Source organism: Microtus oregoni, unplaced genomic scaffold (genome assembly GCF_018167655.1).
Source record: "Microtus oregoni isolate MIOR12 unplaced genomic scaffold, Mior012 000021F_ref0000039, whole genome shotgun sequence".
In the NCBI taxonomy this organism is placed as follows: Eukaryota; Metazoa; Chordata; class Mammalia; order Rodentia; family Cricetidae; genus Microtus; species Microtus oregoni.
This window is the reverse complement of record NW_024543080.1, coordinates 1,015,833-1,037,328: the sequence shown is the minus strand read 5'-3', so window position 1 is coordinate 1,037,328 and position 21,496 is coordinate 1,015,833. Positions and strand designations below refer to the sequence as shown.

General features: G+C 41.6%; 1 long non-coding RNA gene across 1 annotated transcript; it reads right to left on the bottom strand.

Moving 5' to 3' along the window:
• Nucleotides 1-8,296: 8,296 nt before the first annotated feature.
• On the bottom strand, nt 8,297-17,246 carry LOC121460773. The gene is made up of 3 exons (XR_005976103.1): nt 17,192-17,246; nt 10,198-10,339; nt 8,297-8,426 (listed from the first exon to the last, which is right to left on the bottom strand). It is a non-coding gene; the product is annotated as an uncharacterized LOC121460773 (long non-coding RNA).
• Between the last annotated feature and the right edge of the window lie 4,250 nt (nt 17,247-21,496).

Below are 21,496 nucleotides of genomic sequence, written 5' to 3'. Positions count from 1 at the left end.
GTCAAACTCAGGACTCACGGTTGTGTACTGTGCATGCACCTGTAAAGGCTGAAGATGCTCGCTGAGGGGGTGACTAGAAATGAGGGGTTGACCCAAAGAAAAACATACAGTCATCCTCCTGGATATTAACCTTCATCAGGCGATGAAAGGAGACAGAGACAGAGACCCACATTGGAGCACCGGACTACAACCCCAAGGTCCAAATCAGGAGCAGAAGGAGAGAGAGCACGAGCAAGGAACTCAGTCAGGACCACGAGGGGTGCACCCACACACTGAGACAATGGGGATGTTCTATTGGGAACTCACCAAGGCCAGCTGGACTGGGTCTGAAAAAGCATGGGATAAAACCGGACTCTCTGAACATAGCGGACAATGAGGACTGCTGAGAAGTCAAGAACAATGGCACTGGGTTTTGATCCTACTGCACGCACTGGCTTTGTGGGAGCCTAGGCTGTTTGGATGCTCACCTTACTAGACCTGGAAGGAGGTGGGAGGTCCTTGGACTCCCCACAGGGCAGGGAACCCTGACTGCTCTTTGGGCTGTTGAGAGAGGGAGAGTTAACTGGGGGAGGGGGAGGGAAATGGGAGGCGGTGGCGGGGAGGAGACAGAAATCTTTAATAAATAAATAAAAATAATAATAATAATAATAAAGTAAGAGATAATGAGTGATTGGTGGGCGGTGCTGATGCAAGGCCCGATTTCCTGTAATCACTGGCCTAGCAAACATCACTTCAGGGAGCATCTTAGTTAGGGTTTTCAATGCTGTGAAGAGACTCCATGACCATGGCAACTATTATTTTTAAAAAAAACAAACAAACAAACATGTAATTGGGACGGCTCACTTACAGTTTCAGTGGTTCCGTTCATTATCATTGTGAGCATGGCAGCATGGGCCAGAGTGGTGCTGGTAGCTGAGAGGCTACATCTTGCAGGGAGCAGGAAGTTGATTGACTGTCACACTGAGGGAAGCTTGAGCAAAAGAGACCTCAAAGCCCACACCCACAGTGACACACTTCCTCCAACAAGGCCACACCTCCTAACAGTGCCACTCCCCTTGGAGGCCATATTTTTTCAAACCACCACATTCCACTCCCTGACCCCCAAATGCTTATAGCCATATCATAATGCAAGAAATATGTTCAGTCCAACTTCAAAAGTCCCCATTGTCTATCACAGTCTCAAACTGGTTTCAAAGTCCAAAGTCTCTTCTGAGACAAGTGGAAATCTCTTAACTGTAATCCTCCTGTAAAAATCAAAAATCAGATCGCATATATCTAATATATAATGGCATAGGATATACATTACCATTCCAAAACACAGGGAAGGAAAACATAACGAGGAAATACTGAACAAAAGAAAGATTGAAAACCAACTAGGCAAACTCCAAACTCTGCCTGTACACGTCTGATGTGAAAACACTCTTCAGATCTCCAACTCCGTTCAGTGTTGTTGACTACAACCCACTTCTTTCTCTTGAGCTGGTTCCACTCCCAGTTAGTAGCTCTCCTCAGCAGGTATCCCATGACTCTGGCATCTCTAACATCTTAAGTTCTCCAAGGAAACCAGGCTGCAACTTCACAGCTTCACAAACTGGCCTCTCTCCCTAGGGGCACCCCTGACACATGCCAGGCCTCAGGTACTGTTACATAACTCCTCTTTTCTATCCTTAACTCTAAATCCAGAACCACGCAGCAGAAGCTGCCAAATTTTGCTGCTTACTAGTGCTGAAACATGGTCTCCATGTTCCCTTCACCAGCTCTCTGTTTTTGATTGTCACCCTCACTGCCTAAGTTTGGCTGTCCTGAAAACTTGCTCTGTAGGCCAGGCTGGTCTCAAACTCAGAGATGCACCAGCCTCTCAAGATTAAAGGTGTGTGCCACCACAGCAGGCTCTAAATTTTCCTTTAGTTCCTTTTCTCAAATTGTAATTTTTTTTCTGGGCGGGATCTTGCCCTGAGATCACCACTCCCTTTATTCTATTTCTTAATCCCTTTATCTTGTTGAACAAGAGATTTAGCTCCATTCTACGTCCAAGTGCTCTTTTTCTCCTCAAAACTTACTTTCCTGTAATTACGCTGCTCAGCTTGCTCCTTTTCATTATAAATCTTTATTAGAGTTACCACTAATATCCAAGAACAGAGTCGACAGCAGGTTGTTTTGAGATTTCCTCTGAAACCTCTTCTCTTTAGCCTCAGGCAGACTCTTCAGATGCATGGGCAAAAGCAGCCACTTTCTTCATCAAAATATAAGAATGACCTCTCAACACCATACTAAAATTCTCCTCCTCTGGAACCTCTTGGGTGAGCTCCAACCCCTCAGATAACTCTTAGCACTTCTGTCTTCCATGCTCCTATTGGTCTGGCCCATTAAGCAGCACTTTTTAAAGCATCCCACTGCTACCCAAAGTACTAAAGTTTATATTCCTCAAACCAAAAGCACAGTCAGGCCTTTCCCAGCAACACCCCAGTCCCCGGTGCTGACTTCTGTCTTAGTTAGGATTTTATTGCTCTGAACAGACATCGTGACTATGGCAACTCTTACAAATGAAAACATTTAGTTGAGGCACTCACAGTTTCAGAGGTTCAGTTCATTATCATCAAGGTGGGGAGCATGGCAGCACGCAGACAGGTTTGGTGCTGGATCTGAAGTCAAATGACTCACTGGACAGTATCCTGAGCATAGGAAACCTCAAAGGCCACCCATACCATGACACATTTTCTCCAACAAGGCCATTCCTTCTAATAGTGCCACTCCCTATGAGCTTAAGGGGGGCCAAATGCATTCCAACAAGCACAGGGAGAAAGGAAAGTATCATCCTAACACCATTGCCACTGCTCCTCAACCCTGTTCAGTCAAGAACCTTTCCCAATAAAAAGCTGATCAAGAACATAGTTTATTTTATAGCTTTCCTATAAATAAATGTTGGGGTTTTTTTTGGTTTTTTTTTTTTTTTTTTTTTTTTTTTTTGGTTTTTCGAGACAGGGTTTCTCTGTGGTTTTGGAGCTTGTCCTGGAACTAGCTCTTGTAGACCAGGCTGGTCTCGAACTCACACAGATCCGCCTGCCTCTGCCTCCCGAGTTTTAAAACCTATGACAAATTCAGACTGCCTATGCTTCTTCCCATCACTTCCTCCATCTTCCAACTGCACTAAGTCCTTCCAAGATTCAAAGCTGTCTGGCTTCATCTTTCGCCCACAGCCAGAGAAAATGTTTGCATCTAAGGGGCCCGGACAGTGACGTCAGTCCTAGATCCTTCCTAGTTTGCAGTCAACCCATTTAGACACCATCGTTACATCTCATGCAGTGTGAATCAGAATAACACCAGAGGTGATCAACCACAAGAAGGGTGCAGACTCCTCTTACCACAGGCTTATTTTGAGGAATATATAGAGGATATACTTATCATTGCCTTATTTTGTCATACCTATAAAAAGAACTTAAAGGTTGGCTTTTTTATTTTTAGTTTTTTTCTACACATAGCCACTTCAACAGGGCTACACTCTATTTTAAATGTGAGAAACAGATATTCAAAAAGACTGTTCAAGACCCCAAAGAAGGCTGATATCAAAGTCAGCAGTACATCTAGGACAGCTGCAACGATGGGCATTTAGGCATTTCTCCTTATTATACCGTTGAGAGCTGGGCACCAAGACAGAGGACAGAGAGCAGTCATTGGGAGGAGCGAGACCTGAGAAAGAAGGCAGCAATAACCAGGCAAAATATCACAGCAGCTTGCTGTACACTACTAGCTGACAGTAAGGACAGAGTACTAAATCCTGACTGGAATAAGAAGCCAACTGGCCTTGGTGGCTTCTCCATCTGTATGTCCCCTGTGACCTCCTCCCCAGAGCTCTCCTCTCCTCTTTGACATCTGTAGCATCAGGAAGAAATAAACACATCTGAAAGCCGGCTGTGCACTGGCCCAGCCTGGACACTGTGAGCATTGTGCAGGGCCACACCCTGGTTAGAATCACTACCATGACTGTTTTCTACTGTCCTTGGGAGAGCAAGGACAGGGACTCAGGACCAAAAGAAAAGGAAAAGAGTTAAGGAAGAGAGGGAGGAAAGGAAGGAGGGAGGAAGAGAAGAGGAAGAGAAAAAGGGAGAGAGGGAAGAAAGGAGAGAGGAAGAGAGGGTTAGAGGGAGGAAGGTGAAAAGGAGGAGGGAGGGAATAATTACACACATACCTCTTCTCCTTTGAAGACAGGCTGCAGGAGCATTCCCTAGAGAACTGTTCGTATATTAACCCAGTGTTTCACTTTTCCGCATTTATCCGAAAGGAAACAATCAGAGAATTCCTCTAAGACAGCCCATGTGAAAGTGTTTCCCACACCTAGGGTCAAATGAATCTTTTCTACTAGTGTAGTGCACACAAGGAGGAGGGGTGGGCCTAGAGTTGGGTGTGAACTCTGCTGCTGCCCGTGAGGATTCTGCAGCAAGTCTAAAACTCCTCTTCCTCACCTAAATAGAACTGCTAGGAATACATACCTCATAAGAATTCAATTACTTAATACTATTATCTTACATTAATTTATTATATTGCATTCAAATAATTTTCATACCAATATCCACAAATAACTTGGACTTGAGTAATAGGAATAAACGTTATCTATTAGAAGGACTACAATTAATCATATATGCTTAGCTTCTGGCTCTGAGTCAGGCACACAATACTCAATAAGCTCTGGTTATTAAATGGACCAATGGACAAAGACCCTTGTCACAGCATTATAAAGCCCAATCGTGCAAGCCATCTGAAGTCCAACCATGAGAGATTGGCTTAATGTATTATGGTTCAAATGCTTAGAACCAACTGTGCTTGAAAAGAATATTGAATGGTCTAGGAAACGTCTTTGTGAAGTCAGCAGGTGATAGCAAACACTAAATGCAGTGTAGCCTAAATCCACAGCCAGTTTGCAAGTACATATGGAGAAAATATAACAAACGGCAGTCATAATCTCCTGGAGTTAAACTTTTTCACATTCTCCTGAATTTTTTAGATTTCCTGCATTGCACGTGAACATAATCCCAGTTCAAATGCTCCCCCTGGTCCTATGAAATAAGAACTCAGGCATTTAAAAAGTGATCACAAATTAATCCTAACTTAAGATCTCATCGCTTCGATGAAACATTTAGAATGAGGCATTTAACGCCACTAAACCTGCCCCACCAACACTGTCTGGAAGGCACTGTGCGTTTGTGATGGGGTTCTAAATGTCACCCAAAATTTGATGTGGAGTGCACCTTTGCCATGAGAGCAACAGTCCAGCTACTGACAGTGCTGAACCCCAGGGATTGCAGTCACCAGTGGCAAATACAGTCTCCTTTCAGACTGATCTATCAACCAGGCAACATGGTGTGTTTTATCCTTGCACTCAAGAGGTGGAGGCAAGAGGTAGAAGCAAGGAAATCTAGACTCCAAGGTCATCCTTAATGACATGGTGAGTTTGAGGCCAACCTGGGTTATGTGAGACTCTGTCTTAAAACAAAATACATAAAATTTACCTGTTATCTCTTCCAGTTTGGTTGTTATTGTTGATTTCATGTGAATGGGTGTTTTACCTGCATGTATCACATGTGCCTGGTACCCTCAGAGGCTGGGAGAGGATGTCAATCTCCTGGAACTGGAGTTACAGACAGTTTTGGGTTGACATGTGTATCCTGGGAACTGAACCTGAGTCCTCTGGAAGAGCAGCCAGAGTTCTTTGCCATCACAAAGACCTTGCCAGTCTCTATCCACTTTGTTTAGTCCAGAAGCAAATTACAGGACTCATGGTGTAAAGCCTGGAAAGCATCCTTGACCCTAGTGAGAAATCTCCATTACTGCAAGCCTCCTGCCTCATCATAGAGCCCCCCACCCCAGATGCTGGACTTTCCTCTGCAGCCCTTACTACCACACTGTAAACTGATCTTCACTGAAGTCAGGGATGGAGCAGTCCAAAGAATCAACTAGCCCAACTCTTCACTATCACTTGAATTACCAACACCTGAATTACCACTTTGAAAAAAGTGAGGCAGATATAAATTGACATTTATATCAAAACTCCACAGAAGCATCCAGCTTTTGTAATCCTTTGATGAACTGGAAGGCACCTCGGTCTCTTGGGGTATCAGGTTCATCCGCAAAAAGACATCTATCCTAGTAGAGTGGATGAATGGGGAGGCTGGTTTGCAGTTGAGGAGATAAGAGCAAGCCAGGATTCCTGTTGAGGAGGCTGAATCAATGCCTACTGAGCACCTCCAGACAGAGGCCCTTATTTGTATCGGATGTCACAATTACTAGTCCACGAGAATATAACAATGAGGTTCTAGTTTACAGCAAAGAAAATGAGATTCCAATTATCCAACAATCTTCCTTCCTCCCAGTGAAACTCATCCCCACGTAGACTTAGAGCAGGGCCAATTACAACCCTGTCTCATGCACTGGGTGTTTCTGAAAGAATTTCATACCACACGGCAGCTGCTGGCAGTGACCAAAACAATTTGTGAGAAAACAATTTCATCTTCCGGACTCAGGTAATGTTATTGATTTAAACTAAATGCATACTGCCTATTTGTTCTTTGCATAATGTGCCGGCATGTGACCTTTTTCTGGGTCCCCATCCAGTCTTTGCAAGAGGCTGGGTGACAGACAGATATGAGTATGGGCAAGACATTTGTCCATCAGGAACTGCTACATACCAATTTTTATCATAGAAAACATATTTTTAAGATCATGTAGATGAACCCAAAAACTCATGCACACACACGTGTATATATGTGTGTGCTTACACAAGTGAAGATGGACACTAAAAAGAAATCCCACACTAGCTCAGAATTGAGTATAATAAAGGGTCATTTATTTAGGGGTAGACTCACAGATCACAGTCCTCTACACAAACAGGGAACAGGAACCGAATCCAGCAACCAGAAGAGAGAGAGAACACACGCTTTACATCAATACTATATTATAAGAGGCCACGCCCAAATGACCAGGTAACTTAAAGGCTACTGGCTGTAGAATTTCATACAGCACCTTCCCTTTTTATTTAAATAAGAGAGTTCTAAGCCTAATGCAAAATTATATACAATAATAATAAATATCAGGTATAAAAATTAGAATTACAACCAGCATAAACAATGTCAAGCAAGAAATGTGAAAAATGTTTCAATAATTATCCTAACCTAAGGAGTTTAAGTCTTGGATTATAAATAACTTGGCCAAGTCATGAGAGGAAAGTAACTATGACTATCTAGTCTTCAACCCCATCAAAAACACAAGAAGGGAAATAATATTACTTGAGTAAGCACATAGTACAATCAAGCAACTTCCAAAATGTGCAACAAATGACAGAGACAACTAGTTACCTGGGCAATCACCCAAAGTCTCATTAGCAACGTTGAGCAACCAACTTTGGCTAAGGCCTAAGTAAGTGACAGACCATTTTCAGAGGCAGGAAATTTTTCAAAACCATCTTACCCTGTCTTGGCAAGGTTTGAAAGTCTTTTTATTGTATCCTGCTTGTCCTGTCTAGACATCATGCATTTTGTCAGTGGTTGAGGCATAGGCAGTTCTTTGCCCAAAGGCCAGTTTTGTCAAGAAGAAACAAGCTCTAAGTGAAGTGTCTTTGGTGCTCAACATTCTCTTGGGAATAGATCGGTGCTTCTAGGAGCAACTGTGTCTCAGTCAACAGAACCGTAAGTTATTTAAATGCCATATTCTACAGCTCTTTGAAGTGATTGAAGATTATCTATCTATGCAGAATACAATCTCTATGTATCTAAAGAACATAATTAGTCTAACTATAAGTATGACAAACATAGATGACTATTGACCTAAATTCTTAATACCTCTATAACTTAAAGACTAAGAATTCATATTAGAATATTAAACAATATTTAAACAAGTGTTCAACAAATGAGGACAATGACCTCAAAATGTAAAACATGTATAGGTATCTTGATCAGGGGTAGAAATGTATATTGCAATATGATAAATATATCCTAAAATTGTATTAATATACAAAATATCTTAAGCAGAGGGAGAAGCATGCATGCATACAATATGACAAAATAACTTTGCCTAGGTATACAAATATTGTAGACAAAAATAGGAACATATTCAATATAATTTAAGTTTATATCAATATACAAGAATCTATACCAATGTAAATTGCCCATAAATAATAGCTCACAATATTCACTTACTCACTACTGTTATTAGTGTAAACTCACACTAATCCATTATCCCACCCAATTTCCCTTATTTTTTTCAAAGAGATCCCTGAGCCTACATAATTTCACCCCCCAACTCAGAACCCTATATCAATTATCATCAACCCCTAAATCATGTCCCTAACCCTGAGGACAAACTTTGTTGGGAGAGAGGATGTCATCTTCTAGAATTACTTCCAGCTGTCATGGGGGCGATGTTCTTTCTCTGGGATCCTGTGAAAGTAAAATGATGGTTAAGTTCCAAGATTACTGTCCGACATAATTGCAAATAGTCTCTGAGTATTCAGTAGTGTTTTTCTGAGGTTCCTATTTGGACTTCTGGCCAGAACGTTGTAAAAAAAAAGTGCACCATTTCAGTTAACCAAGTTAAAACTATCTTGAGCAGCTGGTACCCAAAACAGATCTTATAGTAGTGCTATCAGCATCATGACATCATATCAACCAGGTGGAGTCGTTGTTGTGGGACCCCATCTTCTTCCTGGAAACTTCAAAGATTACTGCAGGAAAATTTATTGTTCATTGTGGAAAACTTAAACATTATTTATACAGATACATATTCAATGAAAGGTATGATAGAGACAAATATAAGTATGAAGAAAAGTAAATTTTTTTTTCTAAATTCTTTCTTCATTCTATCCTATACTGGCTCCTGGTGTGAGACAGAAACTCTGAATTTTTCTTTTAGCAACATGCCTGGATTTAGAAGACAAAGCCACTGTCCAAAGCCAGCTTTGATTTTTAAGTGAGTCATGACTATTATTCTAGTTAATATTCTGAGATTCTTACCCTCAGATGACCTGTCCTCATAAGTGATAATTCTCTTTGCATGGTGATCCTATCTGGATAATTATCTTTTTCTCTGTAGGCATATAGATGTCCAGGGTCTCTTGACTTTCTGAAACTGAGTATTTTCCTGCAAAGACGAGAACAGAACCCTGCCCCAACCTTTATGAGGTTTCCTTATCACATGTATGATTGTCACCTCTGTGGATGAACCGTCATTTCTCTTTCTCAAGAGATTTCTCTTTTTCAAACAAAATCTTTATTAATTTTGATAGTATCCATAACTTTTCTTCTCCTTTTGTAACAAGAACAAAACCCCTTCCCCAACGTAGCACATCTCCTGGCTTCCATTGTGAGGTCAACATATTCTTGAAACACACCAGCTGATTTAATTCAGAAGACTTTCCTACTTTCCAGTGTCTCTCTGCTGCTTTTGTTCCTTTCTCATTAGCGTTAAGAAAATTCAAGGTTAATAAAGCATTATGTAACCTATTTCTGCAGGTATTTTCCATCCCTTTCTGTTTGTTTTAACATATCCTTTATAGTACGGATTGATCTTTCTATAACTGTCTGACCTGTAGGATTGTTTGGTATCCCTATAATATGCTTTATATTATAATAAGTAAAAAAACTGTTTCCTTTTCTTAGAGACATTTGATGGATCATTATCTGTCTTTATTTGTGCAGGTATACCCATGATGGCCATAACTTAATAACTGTGTGATTACTGAATCAACCTATTCTGAGCTCAAAGCAGTTGCCCACTGAAAACCTGAATAAGTGTCAATGGTATGGTGTACATATTTTAATTTTCCAAAATCTGCAAAGTGGAACACATCCATCTGTCAGATTTCATTCCTTTGAGTACCCTTTGGATTACTCCCTGCAGGCAATGGTGTTTGATTTTCGATGGTATTTATCCTGTCAGGTAGCTGCTCATTATTAGTCTATAAAGACTGTATCATTTCTAAAAGTGCCTCATTCTTGGCTCTGTTATCAAACTATTTTCTTAAGGATATAATATGAAGAAAAAAACTGAGTCCCAATATCCAAAACATGGATGTATCACAATAACCACATAAGCCTTGCAGAATACAACCCATAGTATCAGCAAAAAGGTTACTAAAATTTTCCATAAAAATATTATCTGCCATTCTATAACTTTCAAGTTTATTGATTTACTAATTAATAAAATATTTACCTGCTATGAAGTCCGGTAAATTGCTTTAGTTGTAACAATCTTTATTTCCAGCAGGGGTTGTGGTTGCAGAGTTGCGACCAGTGGCAGCACAACCATTGGCGCCATAGACAGTCCTGAGCCACTTTGGTTTTCCGCCTTGGTGCTGGTTAAATACAGACAAATATGCTTTGCTTGATAAATTAAAAGCAATTAAATCAACTCTGTATATGAAGCAAGGAGCCCAGAACTCAGGATCAGGGAGCACAAACTGGAAGCTGTGCAAGTTGCCCTGTGGCAGGGAAGGTGGTAGTGGTGGAGGGAGTGTGCTCGAGCTTGGGAAATTTCCAAGTCGCCACGGGCACTTAGCTCCACTGTGGTGGGGCTTTTACAAAAGAAAAAAAACCAGTAGATGAAAGCAAGCCAAGCAGGCAGGGGTGGGAGACCTTCTGGGCCTATTAGAACAGTCCACCCGGTAGGTGTGGATTTCAGATCCACATGGGGCACCAGATGAAGATGGACACTAAAAAGAAACCCCACACTAGCTCAGAATTGAGTATAATAAAGGGTTATTTATTTAAGAGTAGACTCACAGATCACAGTCCTCTGCATGAACAGAGAACAGGAACTGAATCCAGCAGCTGGAAGAGAGAGAGAATGCACGCTTTACATTGGCATTTATAGTATAAGAGGCCATGCCCAAGTGGGCGGGTAACTTAAAGGCTACTGGCTGTAGGATTTCCTACAGCACACAAGGACATACATACATACAGCCACGCCCATCCCACCCTCTTAAAAGTCGACTCAGATTTACTTTTCCACATAGGTTCTGAGATGTTCTGTATCGGATAAGCAGTAAGATTGGAGAGCCTTGGACAAAGCCACCGACATGGCTCCACCCATCACCCAGACATTACAATCAAACATAACTAAGTTAGACCGAGCCTGAAAGCCAAGAGTGCTGTGGAGAGGACAAGGCAACTCTGACCCCACGGCACACCTCCATGAGTTCTGCAGCATCTGCAGACCTTAAGGAATGTCTTTAGAAAATACAAATTTTCTCCTTTCTTCATTCTTTTTCCTGCCATTCTTCTCCAACATTGGTGCTAGCTGGGGACTAATTGTTTAACACATGAGTCTGTGTCATTGCGCTTCATCAGCCCTATGATTTTATAAATCAGGAAAATGTACGTGGAGATATGTACCACCACCTGGGTCATTTAGCTTGTAGGTACAGGGGCACCCAAACCACCTCCTTACCCAACACCCCATCAACACTGGACTAGGAAAGCACCAGAGAATTAGGCTCTCTCAGACTTGGTTGTTGGAAGAAGTGAATTAGAAGTAAACAGAAAGAAGACACAATCATTAATTATATGTTACCTGATACAACAGGAAATATTTGGCTGACAGAATGAATATAGCAAGAATATTAAATTTTTATCCCTGCACCCAGGACAGTATCTCTGTTAGTGACCATCTCAGCTCAGAATAATCCCCAGAGAAGTCCAAATCTCTTTCCAATCAACTGTCATGTAAATTAAAGCGCTTTATAAACTCTCTTGCCAAATTTTCTAACTTAAGTGAGATTTCGTGAACTCCATTGGACTGACTCAACTTATTTTATCTTTAAGAGTTCACACTTCGTCTATGTTGATTCCTTTTTTAAAAAAAAAAAAATATGTAGCACCGCATTTTAAGGCAAAGATCTAACATTGATATATCTTTGGTTCTTGAGTGAGCTGTAGTTACTAGGAGCAACCCATTGGTAAGGAGTTTGTTCTCAAAGGAGAAAATGAAGTTCAAGTCATATCTTAGAGAAACTACACCAGGTTCAGCTATCCATGGTCTAATCTGCACCCACTTTTAATGTCCACATACCAACTACCATGTATATGGCATGTATACTAGCCTCACTATGCCATAGATGCCAGTGTGCTCAGGTCTATGTGAGACGCACACCCTCACACAATCACTCTTACAATGCAGGAGCTTGTTGACATTTATTTGAAGGATGCAGTCTGTAGGAAAGTGGAAAATAGTCATTTAAATATGCCAGTGGCATCAGGAAATAAAACAAAAGTAAATATAATCACAGAAAGGGTAACCCTAGTAACCTACTCCACAGATAAGGAAAACATAAATGTTCTACACTAAATGCTTCAGAAGGGGGAAGGAAAAAGAAAGGGGGAAATAGGCTTTTTGTGTTTGATTCTGAAAACATATATTATGCTCACACTGAGCATTGGCAGACAGATGGCTGCAGCTCTTACAAGGAATATTAAATCTTTGTGAAACCCTCTTGCCCTCCTGATACAACACTGCAGATGCCTAGAGGGCAAGACAGTGAGCTCGCAAATGCCCACAAATCACTCAGACTCTGCCACTAACTGGGAAACCCTCACAGCATCCGTGAACACAGGGGGGTTGAATAGTTGGCTCCATCCATCACAGCAGGTCAGAGGGAGTCTCCTCTCTCTCCTCTCTCCTCTCTCTCTCTCTCTCTCTCTCTCTCTCTGTCGTGTGTGTGTGTGTGTGTGTGTGTGTGTGTGTGTGTGTGTGTGTTCATCCTGATCTGCCATTCTAGGCAGTTATAAAATGAAACGGCACATGACAAAGCCCCAGCATCCCTCCTATTCGTGCGTTTCAGGGAGCACTTGCAATCTTTTGGGGGACAGAAGCTCATCAGTAGATATTTTAAAGGCCAGGAAAAATGAAGACTCAACACTTTTCACCTGACCCCGCTGTCCTTCACTTGAATTCTCCAAAGTGCTCTCATTCAACAGCACAGTGAAGGTGACACATTCCACTAATTCCACCTGGAAATTACAAATCTGGGGTAAAGGAAGTCACCTCAAAGAAAAGAAAATGGCACAACCCGCTCCACGGTTTGGGCACCTAAATTTTAGTGACTTATGAATATTTGAAATGCCAGGTATTTTTGAGTCAAACTACTTACGGGACAGTTCACAAACCAAGATCATTGGTGCTACCAGGAGCTGCTTAAAATGCAGACAATCCCAGGCCTCCTGCATTGGGATATGCATTTCAGACAAGCTCCCCTGATGAGTTTGCTCTCTCCTAAAACACTCTAAAGCAGTAACTCCAAGGTGTGGCTTGCGTCATCTACTGGAGTACAGAAAGAAAATTCTCCACTTTCATTCAGTTATTTTTTTATATTTGTTGTATTTTTTAATAATGGGCTCAAAGAAGAAAGGAATTGAGCTGCTCTACAATTTGGCATTTACTTTGATAATAGTCCATGTAGAACCTGTGCAGAGAGTGTGATCTCAACACCCTTGAAATTGGTGGGACTGTTCACTTAAAAATGAGAGGCCCCCACCCCTGGATAAGCACTGGTGTAGGCAGGCCATCTCCAATAACACACTCCTCCAACAACCCTCGCCTCCTGATCTTTCCTGAGCAGTGTCACTCCCTGATGACTGTACACTCAAATTTATGAGTCTATGGGGGTCATTATTATTCAAACCACATTAGGTAAAAATAACCTGCTGTGCAGCTGAGTTTGATCCTAAAGCCCAGCTGAAGTGGCTCCTATCTGAAATCTCAGCACCTCTGCTTCATGACGGGAGGCAGAGCTGTCTAGACTTGTGTACAGCAAAGACAGTCTCCTGCGAGAGAGTGTGGACTTCACTTATTCAAAGGGTTCACACTGTCTGTTCTGGCTGCAGAAATATGAACGCATGCTGGGATATCTGGAGAAAGCCTAATGCCACACACTGGTTTTGAAAGGGCCCTTTGAATGATAAAAAGGATTTATCTAAGCAGAGAAAGGGGGGACGTGAGGGAAACACTTGGGCAGAGGCAGAAAGTGACCACCATGTGTGGTGTGGAGTGTCCTTACAACACTGTCTGATGGAAGAAACAGAAAGAACCATCTGAAATTTCCTGTTTCATGGAAAAGTCTGCCAAATACTATGGACCTGTAGGCTGAAGATGGAAGCCCCAGCATTATAGAAGAACTTTGGGTGACCAGGCAGCAAGAAGTCTCTGTCAATTCTAGAGTTTTGGAAGTGCATTTTCTATTTACTTAGATAATATTATATCCTTCTGGAATCTTCAATGGAGTTGAAGAATTGATAGTTACAGTTTTCCCTAGTCATAATAAAAGATAAAGTAGATATAAATATTATAATCATAATTCTTGCTTGATAACTGTTTTATTATATGCAATTTTACTATGTTAAAGTTAAGACCTTTTTTTTATTTAGACAGAAAAGGGAAGATGATGTAGGAAGTCCTTCTGTATATATATATATATATATATATATATATATATATATATATATATTGCTTTTATTGGTTAATGAATAAAGAATCTGACTTGGCCTGTGACAGGGCAGAGTAGAGCTAGGCAGGAAACCTAAACTGAATTCTTGGAGAAAGAAGGTAGTGACAGTGAGAAGCCATGGAGCCACAGCAGGAGACAGACACAGGAGACAGAAGCCAGACAGAACCTTACCTACCGGTAGGCCACAACCACATAGCAATATACAGATTAATAGAAATAGGTTAATTTAAGACATAGAACTAGCTAGCAATACGCTTAAGCTATTGGCCAAACAGTATTGCAAATAATACAGTTTCTGAGTGATTATTTCAAATCAGGACAGCCGGGAAACAAACGAGCAGCCTCCAACATCGTTGTACAGGCATTCCAGTTTGCACAAGAACGTCCTACTTTTAACTCTGACCTGACATCTCAGATATCTTGGGTGACTGTTATTCTATTGTAGCAACCACTTCAGATGACCTCAGAAGTAGGTTAACACATATATGGGTAGCATCTACAAAAATGACATTGAAAGATTTGACAGCTATTTCCCATCTAGAACCTAAAATAATAGCCTTTTGTCACCATGGAGATAGAAGTAATGGTGTGTCTCTGTGATAGCTGCATGAAACCAGTCGTTAGGAAGCCCAGAATGCAGTGAATGTCATTGCCTATGATGACATCTGCATTGGCTTCCGTCTGGAGCTGTGACAAACTTGACACAAGCTAACCAGCTTAAAATACCACAAACTTCTTATCATGTATGTAACCCTCGAGGTCAGAAATCAAAAAACAGCTCAGCAAGATTGCGCATCGTTAGTGAACTATATGTGAAGATCTACCCTGTCACAGAAGACAGGTTGTTGCTACCAGCTCCAAGCAACTGGCATTCCTTGGCTTGCAACCCCACATCCCTCTGACTTCTGCTTCCATCGTTGTATCTTCAGACTCTAGCCTTCTTATTACTTGCCCTCTGAAGTTCCTGATGCTTACATTTTTATGTTACAATCTGAATAATCCAAGATAAATGCTATCTTAAAATCGAAAGAGCAAGAAAGTCAACAAAGTGCCTTTTGTCATGAAATTCATTATAGTTATTTATTTTTCCAATATGGACATCTTGTGAAGGGATATAAATCTATCACAATTCTTCATTATAAAATTCAACCTAAGAATGAATTCATTTTAAAAGATACACATATATACATCTATACATCCTGGGTTTGACAGGGAGGTACAGTAGTAAAGACCACATTCTATGTCCTCATGGAGCTGGCTGGCATTCTGGTAAAAGGGACAGTTAACAGATCCTGGGAGTGCCATGAAGAGAAAAAGGCTGAGAGCTAAGCTAAGGCAGAGGGAGGCCTGGGGAGCAGGATGCTAGCCAATATAGGTCCGCCCTGGATGGGGAGGCAGGAAGAACCCAGCCCCCATAGCCTTCATCAGAAGCTACAATATTGCTTCCGGTTGGAACTTGTTTTCCCTTTGGTGCTGAGTTGCGCTGAGTCAGTCCCAAAGGGGACATAACACTCTTTGCTTCTCTTCTTACTCCCTTCAAAATTAACTCGGTAATTTTAAACCTTCAGCTGAACTTTTGTTGCTTTTAGTTTATACTTTCATATTACACTCCAGCATTTCCACTCCCTAGCTCCTAAAGCATCCTCCAAACACCCTCCTGGGGTTTGCTCCTAAAGCATCCTCCACATACCTCCTGGGGCTTTCATCAGCAAACCAAAGCTATGGTAAACAGGTGACCCCTGTCCCCGCTGTGGGCCAAGGACCAAGACAAAGTCTACTGATTAAATTCCCATCAAAGGCTCATTCCTTCTCAAGAGAAAAAGAAAAGCCATCTGGAAAGTTCCCAGCTTCGTTATGACAGCTACAAATTGCCAATTATTAATGGCTCCCGATTCAACAGCCAGACTGAAACCAGGACTCGATTTGTTAGAGAAATGCCAGAGACAAGCAATTTAGCATAGAAAAGGGCAAACACACCCGCCCAGAGGCCCTCCTCCAAGCAGTTCAAAGGTTCCAAATCCTGCCGCTGGAGAGGTAAACGTGAAGGCAACTCATTAAGGGGAGAAGGCCGATGCTTCAAGCTGTGGCTCACGACTAAATCCTACAATGCAACACCTTCTCATTGACCTTGATTTATGCATTCAAACAACGTGCCCTGGCATTCCAGTTGCAATCAGGGTAGGCACGATTAATGGGAACATTCCTCAGAGTTGTGTAGGAAATAGAAATACAATCTGGGGGAGGAGGGTCTCTTGTGTTTTTCATGAAAGCATTTTAAAAATTGGAACAACCTTCCTGTGATTCTGAAGGTTGTTTAACAAGACACAAGAATGACAAAAATATTCCAGAAACTTAACTGTCGTGGATATTTAGCCTAGGCTTCTAGCTTCCTAAATTTATTTAATGATTCCATTCCAGTCATTACAATCATCTTAACATTACACTGTTCACATACAAAAGTAGCTTGGTCCAAGCCCTATGGAAAACACCAGGAATCCGGACATTTATACTTGTATTTAACATGACTCTGAAACGAAAAGCAAGAAGCCAAGAGATTTCCCCAACCACCCAGACAAAGCTAAGCTGAATACTTTACAAGCCACAAATCACAGGTTTGTTGGACAACCTTACAGGTTAAACAATGCACGCAATTTTAGTGTGGGCCGGCGTGATGTCCACTGGAATGAAATGTGAACCCATACATACCTACAGGGAGATGTTCAAGCTGATCCGTGAAGATTTAACCGTAAGTCACTCATTAGAGTTAATGGAGCATGACTCCGAAATTTCAGATCACGCCTCAGACATCTGACTGCCCGTGGAAAGGCAGATCAAGGCAGCCGCAGCAGCTGTGACCTGGGGAAACTGGAGGGAGATACAATGTTTTCACCTGTTCAAATTAGTGAGGGACCAAAGATGTAAGTCATCTCTATTCATTCTCAACTGTCAACGCAGGGCGGTTTGCACAGAGACTCCTGTGCTAGAACAGTCTTTAATGCCTTTGCTATAAATGATGTGAGAGGAGACAGATGTGTTTAACCTGATTTGACAGTTACATAGTGCATTCATGTAGTGGAGCATCACGGAGCATGCTATCAGTGTATAGGATGTTTATGGTTTTGTATATTAGCTTAAAATAATTTAAAAAAAAAACCTACCTTGGTCTACTCAACATTGATCTAGTCTAAGAGAGAAACAGAACAAGGCAGTGATGGCCCAGGTGGCCTTGAACTCACAGAGATCTGTCAGCCTCTGTCTGTCTCCCAAGTGCTGGGATTAAAGGTGTGTACCACCACTGCCTAGCCTCTATGGCTAACAAGTGTGGCTGATCTCCAGGCAAAGTTTATTTGTTAGAGCACAAACAAAGCATCATCACATGTTCCTGCCTGAAATTTGCAGATGTGGAAATGATAGAAAGACAGACCAACCTCAGGCCAGAGCCCAGCGGGGAGCTGACACTGTGGAGTGACTTCTTTCTTATTATGCATCTTCTTGTAGTTTAGATTTAGTTGACTTGGTGTTAAAAATACAGCGTTTCTTCTCAAAATGACTTGGGGGAAAATAAACATAAGCAACTTAGTTTCAATTGTAGAATATTGAGAAAGTAAACACTTGTCAAAATGTCTTGCGAAGGGCTGAATTTCAGAATACACGCCAGTTTAAATTCATTAGCATGGGGCACTGAGGCAAGGGAAAACATCTTTGCTCAAGCATCGCCACTCCAGAATTCCTGAAGGCCCCTGCGACACATAACTTCATGCATTTCCCCAATGACAGGAAACCCCAGTGAGGATTGCAGAATTCCACAAAGGAAGGAGTAAGCAAAAAGGAAATTAAAAATTGTGAGAAAGGGGACATTAAACAGACTTCGTTCATTTGTTTTAATTAGCATAGCTGAATTTTAATTATCGCGGTTCTTCACCAGACACTAGTAAATGTGCTGAAACCATCTTGTAAAATTAACAGAGCTCTAACACGACAGGCCCTTGTTTAATTCTGTTCTATTCTTCATTGGTTTAAAAGAAAGTAATTTCAGGAAGAAGGCGGGGGGATTTGGGTAGACAACTAGAGTAGAACGAAGTAATTCATCTGAGCACAATCTCCATGAAAGCAGAGACGCCTCTGTCCTGTTTATTAGATATTGCTTCTAGCATAGTTAATAACTGGTACCTGGAGGAACGTAATCATAAACAAATAGTACTTCCTCTTGTTTCCTCGAAAGGACTATAAAGCTCACAAAGGCAGAGATCATAGCTTTTACTTCTTCTTCATCCACTCTGTCAGCAGAAGGTTGGGTCATCAGGAGTCAGTCAGCAGGTATGCCTTAGCAAGCCTGCTTTCCAGGGAGGAACACTCTTCACCATCTCCCGCTGCAAAGGTCCTAACAGTCTAGACACCAGAGGTCAGATCAGTGCAATCCCAGAGGAAGCAGACCCTCCTGCTTCCACCCCCACTCCGAAAGGATAAACAAAATCAAATAAATACATTTAAAAATAGCACAGTTGTCCCTAGATTGTCAGAGAACGACTGGTTATTCTCTTTGTCAGTATATTCTTGAGACTAACGCGAGCTATAATTAGTCAGGCCAGGGCCTATATTCCTCACACCTCAGTGGGTGTTTCCATGTAGCTCATTCCTATCTTCAGGGTTCTTTCTGTCACCAGAGGCTATGGAAGTCTGGAAAACAAGAGAGCCCTGTGTTATGTGACTCCCCAAGGCTCCCTCTCAGCTCTCATAGATCAGTCTCTGGAAGATGCCAGCTGCCAGTGTCTTTGATTTTTGTCTTCACTAAATCGTTGATAGATCAATCAATTCAGACTATAGATTGGCTGACTTGGAGCAGAGTATCTCTGACAAGAAGAGAGCATCACACCTCATCCTCAGGAGCATTTCCTCAGCCCACTAATCCCTGACACTGTTGAAGACAGGAGCCTGAGAGCCTGAGGTTCCCCTTTGCTGTTGGCTTCCTTCCTCTCACTCAGAATCACAGTAACCCATGAGGTTCTACAACAAAACAGGTTCGTATTCCTGGAAATGGGAGGCCAATGTTTAGGAAAGCAACACATGTACATGCAGTTGAACAATATTACATTAGATAGAAAGCCACTCCACAGGAAAGACAGCTCCTTCACAGTCTCACTCCCAAGGAAGAGCGATGTCAATCATCTCACTGGGCTGACTCTCAAAGCCTTCCAGTTCAGCACCTCAGTCGTGTTGGAAGGGGTGTGTCTCACTGTCATCTATCAGGCTGGACTGAGTCACAGGACGGAAAGACCACAGTGTTATAAGGACACAGCTCAGCCCATAAATTGCATTGGGCAGTAATTGGAGAGTAAATCAATTGCCATTATTGAGCAAAGTCAGGGGCTATCTGTCCCATCCGCAACTGCCTGTCCCTCTGCTTAGACTTCACATGTTTGTTTAGAATGTTTCTAGATCACACACAAAGAATATGAAAAGAAATAAAAATGATTTGGAGCAAAGTGAGTTTTGTTTTGTTACCTTTCAATCTATGCCCTCATCTCCTGGGCTCGCCTTCTAACATGGAAGATTTGATTCTTCTACACCTACTTGCGTTTAGGCATCAGATTTATGCGTCAGGTGCTCTACAGACCTTCAACTTGCAAAATATAGTTGCCATCTGAAGCCAGGTTTGCTTTTACTGTACAAACAGGTTTCAGGGCCTCTCTATATCTAAGTGCTTACATTTCACAAGCAAAGTCAAACTTCCCATACGTGAGTGATTAGCCTTAATCCCTGCAAGAGTTAGACACAACAGTAGTTATAGATATACCTGTGTATAGATGCAGGCACATATTTGTGTGTGTGTGTGTGTGCGTGTGTGTGTGTATGTGTGTATATATATATATGTATGTGTATATACATATATATATGTATGTATATATACATATATATGTATGTATATATACATATATATACATATATATATATGCCTCTAAGAAAAGACAAAACTTTATTAGGTTACTAATACTGGAAACAGAAGAACAGAACAGATTGTTGATAGTGAGCATAGGACTCGTGTCTTGCTAGTCTGAAATTCTTCATTCTTTTCATGCAGAATGTGTTCTGTCTATGAATCCTCCTGCACATAAAGTTGATGCGTGCTGGAAGGTCTGGAGTGGGGTCCGCTCAGCATCCCTCACTCCTCCAGGGAATCACTATGGGACACAAAATAAGAGCACAGCACCAGGCTTTTTGGAATTCACTTTCAGAAGCTAAATCTACATTCTCCTTCCACCATATGCTCAGGTAGCTTTCAATGGCACCTCATGCAGCTGTGTCATTGAGTTCCCCCGTCTTAATGAATAAACTAATTACAGCCTGAGACGAAGTCTTGCTGACTAGCTATCTCCTGTTATAGATCAAGGAGCGAACTTTATTCCCACAGCTATCTGCTAATTTGCATTAGCCATAAAAGTGCACCCCACAGCCTTCTCTAGTCTAGCTGGGCAACAGGGTTGCACCCCCAGAACACTGTGCCGCCGCTGGTATTAATTCCTCACAGGTCAAGTGGCCCAGTAGGTATGCTGCTACCACAGAGATTGTCAGGTCTAAGTGCAACGAGGTAACTCTCGATTCTCTTGAGTCTGCTGGCCGGCTCACACATTATAAATCCCACTGCATTGAATTTGACAATTAAGTGATATTATTCCTTTGAGTCCTGAAGTTCTCTTTGTTTACAAAAGATTTCCAACAGTATCAAAATAAAGCTTTGCCCATTTGAAGCCTTTTTAAATAGTGTAAATTTATCAAGTACAAATATAGCTGGGTCACCTGGAAAAAAAAAACCCACAAAACCTGACAGACACCAGATGTAAAGCAGATTTCATGCTCTGCTCCCAGATTTCAAATGAGAAGTCTACAGTACATGTTAATTATAACACTGGTTTGGATTCCAACAACACAGTTCTCAGATGGAAGTAACCTTGTAGTGACTTCATTACCAGATAAACTCCATCTTGCCAGCACCAGGTCTCACAACTGTAGCAC